Source organism: Triticum urartu, chromosome 1A, assembly GCF_056163025.1.
Source record: "Triticum urartu cultivar PI428250 chromosome 1A, HENAU_Tu73, whole genome shotgun sequence".
Classification (NCBI taxonomy): Eukaryota; Viridiplantae; Streptophyta; class Magnoliopsida; order Poales; family Poaceae; genus Triticum; species Triticum urartu.
The window spans coordinates 485,212,149-485,218,130 of NC_141873.1; the positions used below are offsets into that span (position 1 = coordinate 485,212,149).

A 5,982-nucleotide genomic window follows, 5' to 3' on the forward strand; every position below is an offset into this window, starting at 1 on the left:
AAAATTAAGAAATGGCATGGTTTGGTAGCATGATAGATTAGATTGTCCAGTGTCCCGTGCGGTTGTTCGGTTGCATAGTACAAACAAGTATTAAAATGGTTAGTTCTTGATCATCTGTAAATATTCGGGAAGTAAACTTTTGGTGCTTTAAAGACAACTCTGTGTATACTAAGTGAGGTATTAATATGGTTGCCAAATTTCTTTGAGCTTGCAGAAACAGGGGCGTTTTGTTGTCCAATTTTAGTTTCACTCAACTTCCAATGCCGAATATTTCAATGTTGAATCATTTCCTATAGCCTTCAGGTCCATTCTTCTTTTCTGATTGGGTCGTGTTAGCCCAGCAGAGTAAAACTAAAATTGAAGGATGATTGATTAGGCAATGATGTTTGTTGCTTAATTTTACTACTTGGCATTTGTTTCAGTTATGAACAATTCTGGTTATGATTTCTGCACTGCATAGTGTTGCTTGCTTATTATGATATTTTCTTTTCACTACAAATAGATATGCACTTGCTTTTGGATCTTTAGTGCTTCCCTTTTGATGCTATTAAGAATATGTCCCTAAGCGGCTGCATTTAGTTTTTTATATAATCAACTGAAATAGGGAGAAAAGATGCCGATCTTCTCTCAAAGACCACACCATTGACGTCTTCTTTTGATCTTCGGTCTCTAAATATTCTTACTTGCATGGTTTGAATACTTGGCTCGCTCTCGCCCTTTGCGCAATTGGCGCAACGGGTCATCTAGTTCCTAGCTAAAACCAGAACGCCACAGGAGAAAATGATGAGACATGCTTAGACACTGGATAGGATTTGGTGGTGCGGCGGATGGTGATTTGCAGCTCTCCCTCACGATTGTACTTGACACCAAAAATGGTGATGCAGAGCATGAAGCCATTACAGTCACCAAAGGCATCATCTAACTCCAGTTCTTCACGTACCAAACTCTCAACAAGGCAAAACATGGTGCTCCCCATGTATGTGAGGGTGGCACCCGAGTGCTTGAGGAAAAGTTTCTCCTTGCCCATCTTCCAGTCAGGTTGCATGGTACCTTTGTCGGTGCAGGAAGCCACTTGGCAGGAACAAATGTACCCATCCTTGTGAAGGCCAACCCCATGCATCCAGCTCACTGTCAAAGTAGCCTTGTCCTTGGAAAGGCAATGCCCATTCCCCAAGACACCTCCACTCTTGGCACCTGGTGTCAAAGGAGAAGGTGCGATGCAGATAGCGCCTGCTGCTGGCAGACATGAAGATGGTGTGTCCATCCGGGTGCATGGCGTAGGAGTTGATGATGCCATCCTTGCTGAATGGCAGTGGTGAGGGCACGCTTGTCCAGCACCAGTCCGTGCTTGGATTTGAAGAATGTGGATCCTTGATGCCCACAGCGGACATCACCTCAAATGACTGTCGCATTTCCTTGAAGCTATACTTCAACACATACAGCTGCATGTTGGCAGTAGCCACAAAGATTTTAATGCCTCCGAGCAGTCCATCAGGGAGAGGAGGGCCGATCGCCAATCCGGCTGTCTCTGTGTTGTAGACCATGGTGCCAGGGTGTTTGCTGCTCGCCATGAAGATATTGCTGCCCAGGGCAGCGAAGTACATGGGATAACTAGGTGAAGCTGACACTAGCCGGAGAACCGGGGGCTCCAAGTCCAGGTCGGAGCTGCTGTCCAAGGTGTCGATGTCAATCTTGTAGATAGCAAAGCCCTTGGTCCAGTCATCTAGCGCCAGATAGAGGTGCTTCTGCCTCTGCACAGACCGCAACTTTTTGTCGGCGCGGTCCCTGTAGTTTACCTGCTCCTGCCGACGCTTGGACATCCCTCGTCCCAAGATCTGCTCCTCCGAGTTGGTCTAAAGACTCAATTTTGGTCGCAATCGAGGTGTATAGGGCAACACAAACAAGACAGATCTGGAACAGGTGCAGACCTAATCTGCAATCGATCTGACGGGGGCTTCTTTGACCTGATCTGCAGGTTCATGTTTTAGTTATATAGACCCTGTCTGCCTAACTAATCCAAATCGAATTAAGAAACCGACTCTGCTTGCAACCGAACACAAGAGGGAAACACATATATACCTCGGCAGAATCCGAGCCGGCCGTGTGGTTGAATCAGAGATAGAGACGGGGACCGAAAGCAACACGGTTGCAAGACCTCAGCGCGCCGCCGCCGCCTTCGACTGGTTGAGGATCGTGGGAATGAGACTCGCCGAGCGAGAACGCGTTGATCAGGACGTCGACCCGATCGAGGGTCGTCGGGATCGACGCACGGAACTAGTAGGAACGCAACCCTCAGTGGGGCGCTGTGGTTGGTCGTCGGTGGGGCGGCGCAGGCCTGCTTCTGCTGCCGTCTCCAAATCGGGTTGTGTCGTACTTCGATTTCTACTTCTGCAAGTCATGCTCGTCAAGTTCTATTTTCGTAGCGCTCTAATTGATAGCGTGAACCTGTAAACCTCTATGTGTTTGATTAATTTTCAGCAATAGAATTGGGGGGCCATGGTTCTTAATTCGAGAATAAACCGATGTCTATATTTTGCCACTGATCCTCGACCCTTTCCTGTCCCAACTATCGTGATTTATTCTGCCCCTCTGAATAAACTGAATAGTTCCAGTTCAGTTTCAGTTAGTATAACCTCTTATTCTTTCGCCTTGGAGAGCGGAGGAGCGAAATCATCTAAGTTTGTTGGGTTGGATTCAGGGTGTAGTCATCTGATTGTATGAACATACGACGTTAACCTCTTATTCCTGTTTCAGTTTTTTACCTGTAGCACATTATATGCTAAAGCAAGTTTCTGAATGATATTTAGGATAATGAGTGGTGCACCAAGGAAGAAAAGGGTGGAGCTGCAGTTGTCAATGACCTTTGGTTGGACCATTGCCTCAAGCAAGGACGCTTAATTCCTGCTGGGAAGGTACAGATTGCTTTTATATTGCATCTGCTGCAAATCTTACATCTTACATTCTTAAGAAGTTGATCCCCACTTCTAGCAATTCTCTTTACATGCACAATTTCCACATCAAATGCCACGTCAGCGTTCAGTTTCCAAAACAACAACTCTCGGAAAAAAATCTGGTACGACCGGGTCGCACGCAGCCAAACGTGAGACCATAGCGACCGCGTGACATGTGTCACTACGAATCTCAAAGCAGACAGCGTAACCTTATCCCAAACCGGAGAGTAGATCGAGCGTGTTATCAAATTCCTAGCCCAGATCGATGCCCAACCTCTCCAACGCCCCCAACTCATGCCGCCGGTGTGCTCACTCCGGCTGGTCGCCACATCCCCGCCGTTAATCGATGCTCACAAAAAAAAAAGGCTCCAGCCACCGGTGTGATCCACTCGGGTTGCTCGTCACATCGCCGTCGGTGTGCTACTCTGCTCGGCGTGCTCCATGCCCGTGGGCAACGGCCGTGTTCGATGGCGGCCCAGGTCACGGCATCGTCGAAGCTGCTCGCCGGCGTGCTCCACGACGCCGACCACAAACTCTCATGCCCGTGGCCCTCTATCCCCGCCGGCACCTGCAATGTTTTTCGGTGGCATAGCTCTCGCGACACCGCGCCACTGCCCTTGTTCCACCGCAGTTCATGGCGATGGTCCTCCACACTCACGGTGCCGCCAGCGTACTATGCAGAACAAGTTCATGTACATTTTTTTTTTGTGATTTGAACTTTAAAAACTGAACAAAGGCAGCTCCTGTATATTTTTCTTCTGAATTTTATCTCATACAAGATGTGGCCTACGTTGTAAACGAATTTGTGTGTGAATGAAAGCCGTGACAGTACAATGACATTTTTAGTGTTGTGAACTTGCGACATACATTTCCAGTGAACGAAAGATGTGGCCTATGTTGTAAATGAATTTGTCCACTCTTGGTATAAATGTGTTGTGAGTTGTGACATTTCCAGCGTATATGTGCTGCTGTCAACTCTAGGATAAATGTACAGGGACATTTGCATTTGCCTTGAATATGCTGTCAACAGTTTGGCATGAACAATCTGTCAAGGTTTGCCAAAGTGACAAATCCAAAATGTTTGACAATATGTGTTGGTCAAGTCAGTTAGGAACAAAAGCATATAGCTACAGAAGAAAATGATAGCCTCAGTTTTATCTTGCAGCAAGTAAATAGCACCATTTGGCATGAACAAAACATTCCCAGCTAACAGAACATATGCTTGACAAAATTTGTTCAACATTGTCAGGTGAAATAGTAGCACATGGCAGCAGAAGAAGATGATAGCTTTAGATGAAACACTAGCACATGGAAGCAGAAGAAAATGATGGCTTCAGTTTATGTCGCAGCAAGTAAATAGCACCATTTGGCATGAACAAAACGTTCCCAGCTAACAGAATATATGTTTGACAACATATGTTCACCATTGTCAGGTGAAACACTGGCACATAGTAGCAAAATAAAAGGATAGCTCCAATTTTGTGCTACACCAAGTACATAAACCATATAGCTGACATGCCCAGATAACTAGCATTGAGGAACCAACAAGACATTATGAACCAACGCACGATCGGCTCGTCACGGCTCCTTAATGTACTAGCACCATCGTTGAAATCCAATTGGCGAGCGGCCGGCGGTGTTGTGCCATCTCCATGAGCTTGAAGCAATTTCTTGTAAATTCTCCTTGGATAGGTGGGCCTAAAAATGATGGATACTCTCCAGATGCCATGGGTATTGATGGATTTGAAGTACCAGCAAAATCAAATTCCGAAGTGCCAACTGCGGACGGAACAAACAAAGACTCCTTTCCTGGATAATTTGTACCTTTTCCTGCACATTGTATGTACATATAAGAAATAGAAATGAAACCTTCCTACTTATTCACATAGAACAATTAAAGGTACCTTTTTTTCCCCTTTCTTTGCTCCCTCTAGCACATATTTTGTTCTTTTTTACATTGGACCTTTTATTACTGCTGCAAGTGTAAGTAGCAGAATCAATCAAGATAGGCTTCAGGAAGGAAGGAACATGGAGTAGCCGTGGGCGGAGAGGATTCTCTAGGGAGGCTGACAGTGTGCTGCTCATCCACGGCTGGCTATTAGTCTCAATCGTTGGCAACTGCTGAGAGGTAACTGAATCAAGAAAGAGAGGTTGTGCTTGTTGTGGCATGTGTACTGACGACTAAACTTTTTTTTGAAAAACAAACTTGAAACTTTATTAATTAGAAATAACTGTTACATCGTCTATTAAGAGAGTTACAAGATCTTCCATGGGCTCCTCTATCCAATCCCTAGTTATGGAACCTTTTGCTAATCTAGCAAGCTCATGAGCTACTTTATTCGCTTCCCTGTTACAATGTTCAAAACTGGTTTGAGGAAAATCACAGGCCATAAAAAAACAATCCTTAAAAATTGCAGCAGCTGGTCCCGCAGACTGTCCTCCGTTCTTCATTGTGTCAATGACCTCCATATTATCAGAATTGATGATTAGACGATTGCAGCCCGTCTTTTGTGCCAACAATAAACTAAATCTGAGTGCTACCGCCTCTGCTGTCAGGGCATCCGCGCAGTACTGAATCCTTCAGTTACCACTTACTATGAAGTTTCCTTTGTCATCTCGGATAACAGCACCTGCTGTGCCTCCTAGTTGATCACGATCAAAAGAAGCATCCATGCTCAATTTAACGAAACCCTTAGGAGGTCTGCACCATCCTTCATTCTTTCTCTGTGCTTTAGGAGAGTGAGCATTTACATAGTTCGATGTTATAGCCCGAACCCTCATTGAGGTTTGGGATGCCTCTTGAGACTTACCATGATTGGAGTAGCCGTGGACAGAGAGGTGGTCTGATTAGGATCTGAAAGAACGGGGCGTGGGGCGTGGGAAACGGGGTGGGCTGGAATTCGAGCGAACACTGCGTTGAGGTTCGTAGTTACACATGTCACGCGGTCGCTGTGGTCTCACGTCTGGCTGCGTGCGACCCGGTCGTACCAGATTTGTTTCCACAACTCTCCCTCTCTATCTCCCAGCGCTA

At 46.0% G+C, this 5,982-nt stretch overlaps 1 pseudogene across 1 annotated transcript; it reads right to left on the reverse strand.

Moving 5' to 3' along the window:
* Nucleotides 1-670: 670 nt before the first annotated feature.
* Nucleotides 671-4,117, reverse strand: LOC147991834 (uncharacterized; annotated as a pseudogene). Its single transcript, XR_015605156.1, has 2 exons — nt 2,080-4,117; nt 671-1,969 (listed from the first exon to the last, which is right to left on the reverse strand). The product of XR_015605156.1 is annotated as an uncharacterized LOC147991834 (transcript).
* Nucleotides 4,118-5,982: the final 1,865 nt, after the last annotated feature.